Raw genomic sequence first — 12,659 nt, forward strand, 5'->3', positions numbered from 1 at the left:
AGCGAATACATCATACGATGAGCCAAAGTGCCACATAGTTCTTTCAGGAAAAAGGGACATCCTGGGAGTGGATGGCAAGACAGACATGTCTGAAGATTATGAAAAGTTTCATGAAATTCCTCCCTTCAATGTCAAGGCTGACCCAAGCATCCTGATAAACAATGAAGATTATCCATGGTTACGGCGCAATAAGCAAATGACACAAGCGAAGAAAAAGTGAAGACTTTCTCCCGCAACTATTATGATGATACCATGCCAAATTTGTAACAGACGAACATGCTACCATTGTCCGTTTTGTACATGCACATGCTATGTGGGTGAAATTATGATACTATCCCAACTTTCAACTTTTTCAGAGTTCATTTGAAATGCTTTCATGTCTTATGGTTCCGGCCCTCATAATACCATTATTCAAATTTTAACTATTCAAATTTGAAAACTAATGGCACTAACAGAAAGTTTATAATTTTTCTTTAAAACTGATGGCACTAACAGAAAGTTTATAATTTTTCTGACCTAAAAGCAAAAAGAATTAAAAAATGCAAAAAACAAAAGAAAATAATAATGCAAAAAACAAAAAAACTGGAAAAAGTAAAGTTAATCACAAGAAATTCAAACAAATTTCAAAGAATTCAAATTTTAACTATTCAAATTTGAAAACTAATGTGCACTAACAGAAAGTTTATAATTTTTCTAAAACTAATGGCACTAACAGAAAGTTTATAATTTTGCTCCTCGCCCCTGGCCCATGACCATTAGTCCCGTTTGTGCCACAAACCGGGACTAAAGGGTTGGTCCTCGTTGCGGGCAGAGTTTAGTCCCACCTCGCCAACCGAAGGGGCTCACACCGGTTTATAAGCCCTTCCCTCTCTGCCTTGTTGAGCTCCTCTCAAAGTGAAAATAGATGCCCTAATAGAGAAAAGTTTAACCTAAATTCATAGTGAATTTCTCTGAAATTCATAGAAATTTATGAATTTAGGTTGAATTTTCTCTATTAAGCGCATCTATTCTCAATTTTTAGTAAGTTAATCACAAACTTGTTCACACAAAATTTCAAAGAATTCAAATTAAACTTATTCAAATTTGAAAACTAATGGCACTTAACAAAAAGTTTATAATTTTTCTAAAACTAATGGCACTAACAGAAAGTTTATAATTTTGCTAACCTAAAAGCAAAACAAAATTAAAAATTAAAGCAAAAAAAAGAAAATAAATAATGCAAAAAAAAAATTCAAAAAAATGGAAAAAACTATTTTTATTGTAAAGTTAATCACAAAATAAAATAAATAAAGCAACAAAGAAAACAAAAAAACAAAAAAAATGTTTTCAAATTTGAAAACTAATGGCATTAACAAAAAGTTTATAATTTTCCTAAAACTAAAAGCATAAAGAATTAAAAAATAAAGCATAAAACAAAAGAAAATAAAATAAAGCAACAAAAAACAAAAAAAATGCCACCTACTGGGCCCCCACGGCCTGAATACGACTAGAAACCCATCCAAGGGCCAGGATTCAGACCCGCAGGAGGCCCAGTAGGCCCACAGGCATAGCAGTGACAATTAGGCCCGTAAGCCTGCAATGGAGAGAAGCTCGAGAGGGGTGCGGCAGTGGGGCTTATAAACCACTGTGCACCCCTCTCAACTAGCGAGGTGGGACTAAACTTTCGACGCCGCAGCAACACAAGGCCTTTGGTCCTGGTTGGTGGCACCAACCGGGACTAAAGGGGAGCATTGGTCACGGTTCGTGGCACCAAAGGCCGCCACTTCCCGCCCTTTGGGCTGCTGAAAATTGGTATTTGGTCCCGGTTGGTGGCACCAACCGGGACTAAAGAGGGTATTGGTCCCGGTTGGTGCCACAAACCGGGACCAATACTCTATGTATATAAGCAGGACTTAGGAAAATTTGACGAACTCATCGCCAGTTGCCCCCCGGCCCGCCCGACGACGCCGAGCTCATCGACGCCGCAAGGCTGCCCAGATCGACGCCGTCCGCTGCCCCCCGAGCCCGCACACCCCTGCCCTCGCCCCCGAGCGCGCCTTCACCGTCCGCCGTCCCCGAGCCTTCCTTGTCGCCGACGCCACCTCGCTGTGAGCGCCGCCCGTTCCCCTGCTCCTCCCCTTGTACTGGCCGCCGTCGCCGCCGCCCCTACCCTTCGCGCGTTGCCGCCCTGCGCCGCCCCTGCCCTGCGCGGTCGCCGCGCGCCGCCCTTGCCCTTCGCTGCCGCCGCACGCCGCCCCGCCGCGCGCCTCCCCTGCCCTGCCGTGCCGCCGCCCCTGCGCGCCCTTCATTTTTATTAGTTTAATTTTTTTGTTCATATATATATAATGCATATGTGTATGTATGTGGCTATGTGTATGTATATGTTCAAAATGTATAAAAAATTGTTCTGAGCATGTTCTTGTTCATATATGTATTTTTTTGTTCATATGTGTATTAATCTTTTTCCATATATGTAATTTTTCTGGTTCATAGAAAGAAGAGGAAGAAAGAAGAAAATTTTGTTCATATATATATAGAAAGTTTTTTGTTCATAGAAAGTTTTTTGTTCATATATAGAAAGTTAGAAGAAAATTTAGAATATGCTAAAATTTAGAAGAAAAAGAAGGATATGAAAGAAGAAAATAAGAAGAGGAAGAAAGAAAGAAGAGGAGAGGAAGAAGAGAGAAATAAATAAGAAGAGGAAAAAAGAAGAAAAAGAAGAGGAGAAGAAGAAAGGAATAGAGGAGAAGAAGAAAAAATATCTCCTCTTTTTTTTTCTTCTTTTTTTTCTTCGATCTTCTCCTCCATTCCTTTCTTCTTCTCCTCTTTTTATTTCTTCTTCATTTTCTTATGTTTTATCGGGTCTGTCGTCGTCGATATACCCCTCCCGATAACTTCAACATGAGGGGGGTCGATATACCCCCTCCCCGATAATATTTTTTTTGTTCATATTTTTTTCATAGCATTATTTCCATGTATATATGTATGTGGTTATGTATGTATAGATGGATAGCATTTTTTTCATGTATGCATGTCATTGTCGATATACCCCCTTCCTGTTAACTTCGACAGGAGGGGGGGTCGATATAACCCTCTTCGATAACTTCGAAATGAGGGGGGGAGGGTCGATATACCCCCTCCCTGATAACTTCGACATGAGGGGGGGGTCGAGAACTCGTTTAGGGGGTCGAGGGTTGAGAACTAGTTTAGGGGGTCAAGGGTCGAGAACGTCAGACATTCACGAGAGAGGCGAGGAAGAAGGGGAAGAAGAGGAGAAGAAGAGGAGAGGAAGAAGAGGAAGTCTTCTCCTCTATTCTTTCTTCTCTTCTTTTTTCTTCTTCTTTCTATATGTATTAGTTTTTTTTATTTACGTTGTTAATTAGTAGATATTAATTTTGTTCATATATGTATGGATGCATGTGATATGTATGTATCTATGTATCGGGTTTGTCGTTGTCGATATACCCCCTACCCGATAACTTCGACATGAGGGGGTCGAGAGGGGGTCTAGGGTCGCTGAGGGGTCGAGGGTCGTCGAAACATGAGAGGAAGAAGAGGATAAAAAAAGAAGAGGAAGAAGAAAAAAAAGAGGAGAAGAAAGAATAGAGGAGTTCTTCTCCTCTATTCTTTCTTCTCCTCTTTTTTTTCTTCTTATTCCTCTTTTTTTATCGGGAACAAGGGTCGTCGAGGGACATAGATGTAGTGTCGTCGTTGTCGATATATACCCCCTCCCGGTAGCTTGCTATGATTAGGTAGCTAGTTCTACGTTTGGCACTAATATATTCATCTGTCATGTTTGAATAATAATTGCCATGTTGTAAATATTTGTAGAAACTATGGACACCGCCCGAGACGAAGCAAAAGAAGTGTTGTTGAGGGACATAATCGCAGAAGGAAGTGATGCCGTCTCGTTGTTTCTCAACGACACCGATGGTCTGGAAGGAGAGGGTGAACAAGATGGCTACGGTGACCTAATGCCGGTGCAAGAAGAAGAACATGAGGACGGCTCTGGTGACCCAATGCCGGTGAGAGAAGGAGACCGTGATGACGGCTCCGGTGACCGAACCGAGTCCAGCCAGGTATATGTATTAGTTAAGCCTGTGCTGACTAGCTGATTGATGCATTCATTGTTTTGGTATGTACACATATTAATTAAGTCTTTGTTCTTTTTTCTAGCCCTCCGGATCGAGCACAACTTCGGTAAAGAGACGAGGCCCGAAGAAAAAGTTGAGCTCAGATGAAAAGTTAGAGATCATAGCAATCGCGCCCGACGGCCAACCGATTGAACCCCTCCGGAGAAAGAGCGCATTTGTTGCTTAGTGCGGGGTTCTGGTTAGGGACAAGATCCCGATAAGCATCCAACAATGGTTTAAGCCGGCTACAGAAGACCCTGAGGTGTCTTATGTCAATGATATGCAGAAAAGTGATCTTTGGACTGAGCTGAAGTCAAATTTCACCCTACCCCCATAGGATGATCCGGAGAAGCCAGTTAAAGAGCAATTAATCAAGTCTTTTGCTCTTAAGAGGATGGCAGATCTATTTAGGAGGTGGAAGAAAGAGCTGAATAGGTTTGTCGATAAAAAAGAGACACCAGAATTCAAGGGCAGATATGAGAAGATCAGAGATCACTGGCCCGCATTTGTGGCCCACAAGACATCGGAAAAGAGTAAGAAGATGTCGGCTACAAACAAGCAAAATGCTGCGAAGAAGATGCTTCACCATCGCACGGGGTCAGGTGGCTACCTCGTAGCCCGGCCTAAGTGGGCCAAGACTGAGAATGATCTGGTTGCTAAAGGGATCGAACCAGAGACAATTAGCTGGCCAGACAGTTGCCGGACTTGGTTCTTCGGGGCTGGCAGAACCTTGGACCCTGTAACAGGGAAGTGCATTTGGACGAACGATCAAATGGACATACTAGTCAGGAAGCTTAAGCAGTATATCGAAGCAGCGCAGCAAGGGAAGTTCTTTCCAAACAGAAAGAACGACGAGCTCACAATGGCCCTCGAGAATCCTGAGCACCCTGGACGGACACGAGGCACGCCAGGCTCCATTCCGTGGAAGGTTGGTTTTCCGGACGCAGGCGGTTACAAATCCCATGAGAGGAGGAAAAAAGTGCAGCAGACCCAAATGCAGGCGCTGCAAGCAAGGGTAGACGCGATAGAGGAACGAGAAGCAAATCGCAGCAAACGTACTGCCGAAGCTTCCCCCGAAGCTACCCCGCCATCTCAGGGCAGAAGCAGCGTGGCTTCCACCGAGCTGCTTCAGCCGAAGCATGCCTTGATGGCTCCTGCCAGCTATCCCGTGGATGCTATAACAGAGTCTCAAAATTGCCACCTTATAACGCAATGGATGAATTTGAAGGTCAAGGCGGCTGTTGGCTCTGTTTATCCTACTGAACCCGGCGCAACTTTTCACTGCCAGCCGATTCCAAAAGGATATGCTAGGGTGATGGTGGATGAGATAACGGAGGGATTTGAGGACCTCCAGCTTGACCACCCTACCGGTGAAGGGGAGACTCGGCTGGGGTCTGCTCTGAAGACTCCATGCCTATGGCGGAAGGAGCTCATCAACCTTCCGAACTGGACGCCTCCACCTCCTCCTCCTCCTCCGGCAAGTCAGGGCACTCCGCCTCCTCCACCGCCTCCTCCTCCGGCGAGTGACGATCAGGGCCCTCGGCCGGCTCCTTCTCCGGCGCGTGGCGGCACTCCGCCTCCTTCTCCGCCTGCGCCGACGCGCCCGAGCAGCCAGCCTCCTCCTTCTCCGCCTCGTCAGCAAGGGCGGAAGAGACCTGCCGCCGCTCCAGCTGCTCCGGCGCGTCGTAGTCCTTGTCCTCCGCCTCTTAAGCAAGTAAAGAAGACAACTGCTCCGTCTGCTTGGTCGGCATCTAGCAGTACAACCAGAGGCGGGAGGACATACAGATTCGGTCCTCCTCTGAAGACTCCAGAGAAGTTACCATATGAGAGGACCCTGGAGGAGAACGCCGAGATCGCGCGAACCGAAGTGGATGACTGGTTTCAAGGGTTGAGAGCAAAGAGATATCCACCTCCGGAGGAGAAGGTAGATCCGGTGAAAGTGAAGCGCACTCTGGCTGCCCTGACAAAACCACCGAAGTCTCCGCCGAAAGGAAAATATGACCGCATTATTGGAAAGGAATTTGCCGAAGCGGAGCGGTTGGGAAGTACTGTCAGTGATCAAAGGCTGAAAGAACGACGAGCTGGGAAACAAATTGCCCAGCTCGGCGAACAAGCGAAGCAATCGTGCCCCCCGCTCAAGGTGCCTAGCCACAACGTCGCTAATGATCCGAGGATGGTGCCCGGTTATAGCAATCTTGCAGATTACGTGCCCGACGGAGTACATTATGAACCCATGGACATGCAGATACAAAGATACGAGTACGGGAAGCCTCTCGTCAAAGATGAAAGATCTCTATCAACGATGATGCGAAGATTGCATGATTGGTACTTGAAAATCTGCAGAGACTCTGGGGGAGGAGTACTTTCTATGTGAAAGTTAAAAAGGAGCATGACCTCGTTGGAATTGATCTGTTGACTGTTCCATTTGAGGAGTTCTATCAGTTTTTCAATCAATTGGCCCTCGATAAAACAACGGTCGCCTGCTACTGTCTGTAAGTAGTACTACTTCTGTCATTAAGTTTCTCTATATAGCTTAGCTCTTTCATTGCATGTATTTATAATCATCCTCACTATATTATGCAGATTGAAGATTGCCGAATTGAAGGAAAGACAAGTCGGCGATATTGGGTTCATTAACACATATCTCATAGATGCAACTCAGGTTAAATTTCATGCCGCAGCTCGAGGCCAACTTGCTACGATCGTTCATAATAAATGAAAACAAAGATATAATACTCTTTCCTTACAACTTCAAGTGAGTGTTACTGTCTTGTGCGTATTCGGTTTCCCTTATATATTAGTCAAGGTTATAGTAATGTAATTGATGAGTTATGCATGCGTGTACAGTTTCCACTATATTCTCCTAGAGATTAAGCTTGAGCAGGGACTAGTAACCGTCTTAGACTCAAGACGAAAAGATCCCCAGGACTATGCAGACATGACTCAAATACTCGAGAAGTAAGTTAAATCGATCATTATCCACCATATCAGCAACTTTGTTCATTTCCTGATATATCAAGTAATTGTTTTCTTTGTCCGGCAGGGTTTGGAAAAAATTCACCAGAAAAGCTCCGGGACTGCCGAAGGAGCTGCAATTTAGACACCCGAAAGTAAGTACTATAGTAGCATTTTAAGCGCATCTACTAGTCATTCAAGCGCTAGTTTCATCAATACCATTTGGCATTCTTGCTTATCAGTTTGATTAACCTCTATTTCTTGTAAAGTGGTTGTGGCAAGAACAAGGGAATGATTTCTGTGGATACTATGTTTGCGAGTCCATCCGCCACACGACCTGTGAGCGGGGCTACACTGAAGAACAATATGAAGTACGTAAATAACAACATTCACAATTTTATTTTATTACCATCATTTGTGTTGAGTTTCATTCATTCATATATATATGTATTGACCCCCTTCTTTAAATTAGATGTTTCGGAAGCGGGATGAACTCCTAGCACCAGCTCGCATGCGAGCAATTCAAGAGGAATTGGCGGCATTCTTTTTTGACCACGTGATCCCTAAAGACGGAGAATTCTATGTGGACCCTGAGTCCGTATGGTTATATTTGTAAGAGATAATTATTGTATATATGTAGCCGGTAGTGTCAGATAGATATACGAGAACTTGTTGTTCGACCAATCTCTCGGAGAAGGAGATGTGGTCGATATCACTTCTCTCTGTATGCATATATGTTCATGACGATCTTCTGTTTCCTTCGTTTGCTTACTAGCTAGCCAGCGTGTCTAGTCCTCTCTATACGTATGTATAGTACGTAGCGTCGACCAAGCACGGACATAAGAGAGGACACTTCTCTCTATTAATTATAGCTAGCTAACACAATATATGAAACACCTAAATTAACCCCCCAAAACCCCCAAACACCCGCCCCCCTTGAAAAAACAAAAACCCCAGCCACAGAAATGCTGACGCGTGGATGTCTATTGGTCCCGGTTGGTGCCACCAACCGGGACCAAAGGGTCTCCTGCCTGGGCTCTGCGCACTGTCCATGTGGAGGCCCATCAGTCCCGGTTCTGGATTGAACCGGGATTAAAGGGTCGGGGCATTAGTACCGACACTTTAGTCCCGGTTCAGGAACCGGGACTAAAGGCCCTTACGAACCGAGACTATAGACCCTTTTTCTACCAGTGATAGTCCCCCGTAGCTGCCCATGCGAACTGACGGCCTTCACCATTCCTGCTGAAGGCCACTACTGTTGGGTGCCTGGAGTCGAAGCTGGCAAAAGGGCGCTTGTGGTCGAGAAGCTGACACCGGTGTGTGACGTGGTAGTTTGCTTGCTCGACCTGGGCTGTCAGTGCTATGCCAACAACTCGGAGGCAACAACTCTTCACTACCTCCCTCCTCGCGAATACTTGTCGCGGGTATCCTTTTACATCCCATGCATTTTTTTCAAAATGTTGTGTCTCCGTATGCCTCCCATTCATATTTCATAACGAATTGCATCAATCAAACTTATTGTTGATCTTCATTGATCCCTCACTCAGGAGCCTCGACCTTTTTTTCGATAAAAGGGCCACATGGCCCCCATTTTCATTAAGAAAATAGAAGTCTAGATACAACCACCACACCACTTTTTCCATCAGACCTGATGCATCACCTCATCAACTGATAAGCAACCTACATCCTAGACATATAACCATATCTATAGGATGCCAAATCACCCACTACCGGAGAGAGAACAGACTTTTGAACATCTTTTACAAATTGCACATCGGCCAAAACAATAGGCAAATCTAAAACCAGAACATACTACAGAACCGCCCAATTTCAGGTAGACACAAAACCCAGTCTTAGAGCAGAAGGATTCCACCCATATGTTCTTCTGTAGACTTGATTTGCTACCCGAGATAGCCTCTTGAAAACCTCCCTAAGCATTTTTTGCACACCTTTTCTCTGTAGAATCATCCATGAATCCAACAAAGAACACAGGGTAAATATTACATTGATAGGATTTGAAAGGAAAACACGTTGAAAACAGGATTTGTTCCTTGTTTTCCAAATTGTCCATATCAAAGCAGCAGCACCAATAGAAACAATAGCCCTATCCTTTCCAGAATAGGATGGTATCCAGTTTTGACAAAGATCAAAGAAAGATAAAGGTAATTTCGGGTTACCTAGTGTACCACATATCACATTCCATAAAAACCTAGCACAAGAGCACGAAAAGAATAGATGATCAATGCTCTCAGAAACGCCACAAAACTCGCAGAAATTTGGTGCTTTCCACCCTCGTCTAGATAAGTTATCCTTGGTTAGGATCCTCCCTTTGATCACTAACCATAAGGAGCCTCGACCTCGATCTTGTTTCTTTGCTTGCTAGTACTTTCTATCCTAAGAACATAGCTAGAGGATACCAGGATACTAAAGAAAGAAGTGTGTCCTTTATAAAGTCCGATCATGCTTACACCAAGGGAAGTTGGTGAGCGTATTACCTATCTATACATTAATTTTTTGACCAACTATTAGAGCCTACTTTTTACTCAAGCTATAACTTTCCTTTCGGTTACACATTGGTGCTCTGCAATATTGTCTCGGCTTTCTCTAGCCTCCACACTCAACACCGATTTGCCAGGCTTGTGGGAGATGTGTGTTCAGAGCTTGTACGTACTGAAAACCTGAATCATGCTCAACATTATAGCCTTGTACATCATCGGAAATTTGTGAAAGGAGCAATCTACTCGAATCTTCAGTGACATCACCTCCCACCACTTGCAACCACATGTGTCCATATTGCAAAGGAATTATCATCCATGTTGTAGTGGCATAATAGCCTAATGCTATATTTCTTCATTGTAACTCCAGTTTCCCTTTTGATACCTGCTAGGTTGGTTTAAATCTTATATCTACATGAATTTACTTCAATCTAAAATCAACATATCATCTAGCACAATAGAAAGCCTTGACATCATGTTGCTTCAGTTTAATGTTTGACTGTGAGATCTAGTGAAAATATGACCATCCATTCCATAACCATCCAGGTTTTATTTGTTTCTCAACGCATGCTACATTGCCTCTCCATGAGTTTGAAAATATAATTCTAGCTTTTGGATTTCATTCCCAACAAAAGGCTATTATACTATCTCACAGCAACCTTTTAGTACTTTTCTCCATTTCAGACAGGTCGTGTCATCTTATTTCTAAGATTCTACAGCAAAACACGCTCCTAGTGCTTTGGCATGTCATCTTTAGTGCCACAGTTGCAGGGAAATAGGTCTTATTTGTGTTTCATTTCAAAGTATTAGAATGTAGGCTTCCAACGCATTTTAAGATATGATTGTGCGTGCTCTAGTGAAAATCTTAATCTAACATTCCAAAACCTTACATATTTTTTCCCAAATGAATGATGCATTACCTATCCATGACTTATATCTGACTGTGTGCTGTTGTGAAAATCTGAATCGGCTATTCCAAGACCTCTCAGATTTTGTTTGTTCCTAAATGCATGTTCCATTGCCTCCCCATGAGTTTGAATCTAGATTTTGGATTTTATTCCCTACTGCAAAGTATTGTACTATCTCGAGGCAAAAAAATTAGTATCCTTCTCCATTCAAAATCAGGATTTCTGCACAATAGTTGATAATTATATATAGACTTTTTATATAAATATACATAGGAATCAGGCAGCACTGAAATGATAGCACTGGCCATGCCGCTGTGCAGTACGATGATGCTCCGGGATACTTGTATCCTTTAGTATGCTGTTTTCTCGATCTCAATGAAAATAAAGAAAATATTTCTGGGATATCATCAAGACTGACTTTTTGGAGTTGTTCAATTATTTCATGCCGACCGACTAGACCTATTCAAACTTAATTTTGGCGAGATTGTCTTGTTGCCAAAGATTAAAGAGGCCGAACGGATCCAACAGTTCAGACCTATATGCCTCCTTAATGTTAGCTTCAAAATTTTCACCAAAGTGGCTACGAATAGATTAAACCGGTAGCTGACCATGTTGTCCGGCCATCTCAAATGGCATTCATGCAAGGAAGAAATATACTCGATGGTGTAGTAATTTTTGCATGAGACCGTTCATGAGATGCATTGGAAAAACATGAGTGGGGTAGTATTCAAGATCGACCTTGAAAAATCATATGACAAGGTCAAATGGTCTTTCCTCCAACAGGCACTAAGAATGGAAGGTTTCTCAGAGAAATGGCGCCAGTGGATCCAAAATTTTGTAACTGGAGGTAGTGTAGCCATCAAAGTCAATGATGATGTAGGCCATTACTTTCAGACAAAAAAAGGACTACGACAGGGTGACTACATGTCTCCAATATTATATAACATTGTCGCTGACATGTTGGCTATTCTGATTGAGCGCGCCAAGCAGGACGGCCAGGTTGCCGAAGTAGTGCCACACCTTGTGGATGGTGGCCTCTCTATTCTGCTATATGCCGATGACATAATTCTTTTTATGAAAAATGACCTGGACAAGGCTCGAAACCTGAAACTCTTACTTTCAGTGTTTGAGCAAATGCCGGGTCGCAAAATTAACTTACATAAAAGTGAACTTTTCTTCTTTGGAGATGCTGCTGAGACGGCTACCGATTATGCTGACCTGTTTGGTTGTGCACACGGGCAAATCCTGATTAAATATCTGGGAATACCTATTCACTATCGGCGTCTCATCATTGCGGAGTGGAAACATGTAGAGGAGCGTTTAGAGAAATGGTTGAGCAGTTAGAAAGGCAAGATGCTCTCAGTTGGAGGACGGCTGGTTTTGATTAAGTTTGTCCTCACAATTATGGTTCTCTATATGATTTCTTTTTTCCAACTCCCAAAAGGGGTGCTGCAAAGACTGGACTATTTTAGATCCAGATTCTTTTGACAAGGAGATGGTGAAAAGAAAAAGTATAGGCTGGCCAAATGGAGCGTGGTTTGTAGGCCGAAAGACCAAGGTGGCCTTGGAATTCATGACCTGCAGGTCAAGAATGTGTCCCTACTTAGTAAATGGTTGTTCAAACTTCTTACTGACGATGGTGTTTGGCAAACCATGTTGCACAACAAGTATCTAGACCAAAAGGCAGTGGCTCAGGCCTATTGGAAATCTGGCAACTCGCACTTTTGGGCTGGCCTAATGGCAGCAAAGAAACATCTCTTTCGCTTTGGGTCTTCCACGATAAAGAACGGGTCGGAAATTAGTTTCTGGGAAGAAATATGGCTAGGCAATTCCAGTCTCCGAGAACAATACCCAACCTTATACACCATTGCTCGCGATAAAAATAATACTATTGCGCACGTGCTCAGTTCGTTTTCGCCGAATATTTCGTTCAGGCGGGACTTGATTGGCCCCTGACTTATGTCATGGCATAATATTTTATCCCGACTGGATTCGATTAACCTGACACACGGCAGGGATGTTTTTTGCTGGAACCTTACTACATCGGGGTCTTTCACAGTAGACTCTATGTATCGTGCGCTAATGCATTCTGAGGTACCAGTGAGTAATAACAAGAAAATTTGAAAGTCGAAGATTCCACTAAAAGTTAAAATCTTCATGTGGTATCTTCGTAGGGTTGTTGTGCTAAC

The sequence above is a fragment of the Triticum urartu genome, chromosome 3 (genome assembly GCF_003073215.2).
Source record: "Triticum urartu cultivar G1812 chromosome 3, Tu2.1, whole genome shotgun sequence".
NCBI lineage: Eukaryota > Viridiplantae > Streptophyta > Magnoliopsida > Poales > Poaceae > Triticum > Triticum urartu.